Source organism: Lolium rigidum, chromosome 3, assembly GCF_022539505.1.
Source record: "Lolium rigidum isolate FL_2022 chromosome 3, APGP_CSIRO_Lrig_0.1, whole genome shotgun sequence".
In the NCBI taxonomy this organism is placed as follows: Eukaryota; Viridiplantae; Streptophyta; class Magnoliopsida; order Poales; family Poaceae; genus Lolium; species Lolium rigidum.
The window spans coordinates 407,320,560-407,322,280 of record NC_061510.1 but is presented as its reverse complement, the minus strand read 5'-3'; positions in this window follow the sequence as shown (position 1 = coordinate 407,322,280).

The window sequence follows — 1,721 nt, the reverse complement described above, 5'->3', positions numbered from 1 at the left end:
AATGATAATTTCAAAACCACTCTGTTTTTTCTCCGAGGGGTCATGTCGTGGCAGAGCAGAACCGTCGCAGTATTCTCCATCATGACAACTTGCCTTCCCAACTTCTCTCGCACGATTTGACGAGTTTTTGGCACCACCTCCTCGAAAACTGTTCGAACATTAAATCCCCACTTCTTTTATTTAACCGCACCGAACAGTTCTCCTCCTCATCCTCTCCGCATTAGCACTCCAAAAGCCCTTCTGCGCACCATGTCTTCCTCTTCCTCCGCTTCATCGGGACTTTCCCTCGAGTCCTCTTCCTCCTACGAGCCGACACCAGAACGGGACCCACAAGAGGTCCATGCGGCCAACACCCGCTGCGCCATAGAGGCCGGGGAGGAGCCCGACCATAACTTCTCCATCTGGTCCGAGGACGACAAGTCCTCGACGGATGGGGAGAGCGACCTCCGCTTCCTCGCCGACGGGGAATCGGAGGAGGAGAGCGATGACGATCGCTTCTCCTGGGATGACTTCACCACCTCCGAGGAGGTGAGGGAGGAGGAGGAGGAGGAGGACGACGACGACAGCCCCTCCGACGAGCCGCCGGCCAAGCGCCACTGCCCCTGGCCGGGGAATCTCAGTGACTACGACAGCGACGATGACGACGACGATGAGGAGGATGAGGACAACGAGGTCCTGCCGGCGGCCGCTATAGCAGCGACGACGAGCCCGCCGGGAGTAGCGCCGACAGCGGCGACGAGGGTGACGATGAGGGCAGCGACGGCCCGTAGATAGGACCCTTAGCATAGGATCAGTAGTAGTAGAGGGGGCAATGTATCCCCTTGGTACTCCCTTTTGAGAGCAATCAGCTCTTCTATGTAAGAAACCTCGTTTATCAATGAAGAAATTCCCCAATTTGATTTTGCCGATTTCCTTGATGCCAATTTAGCCGATTTCCCTTCACACTGATCCCGCCGACCGTCACTTAGCCAATGCTTAATGAGCCGATGACAACGCATCGGTCTCTCATGATCCATTCTTCATCCTTTTGACGTCGGAAGTGATCGTGAACTTGCTCAATGCTCAAAAGCTGATGTTAACATCACTCCTTCACGATCTATCTTTCTCCTTTTCCGACCGATGACTTTGAGCTTTGGCGGACAACGAGGCAGATCAATGCCTTTACGAGAGCCCCAGAACCGCCGCTGAAACGACTTGATGCTGAAGCCGATACCTCTGGACATTCAGATATTCAGTGATACTCTTCAAACCTGCCCAATCCTCTTAAAAAGGTCATGATGGAGGGCCATCCGATGAAATCTCAATCGGCTACTTAAGAACAAAATATCTACGCAGTCAGTTGCCCCCCGAGCCTCCATCAAGGCGAGAACAGCAGTGGGCTGATCAAACGTGTCACCATCGGTTTCCAAGTCATGATGCAGCAGCCAGCCGATTCTCAACAAAATCGGCTCTCCAGAGCAGAGAACCTTCAGGGTGAGCTGCCCCCCGAGCTTCTTCAGTCCATTTCTTTGTCTTTGGAGGTCAGATCGGCTCCTTTCCTTCGGTGGATCTGACGCAACCCATCCTTAGCCTGATCTGCACATCCATGTTGCTCTTGGCATTGTTCTTGAAGAGAGGATCTGAGCCATTAAACCACTCCATTGAGGAGTTCTTCCATTAGAGTCTCTCTTCGTGCCTCACTTCCTGCTCCATTGAACCCCTGCTTATAACAGTTGCATCCC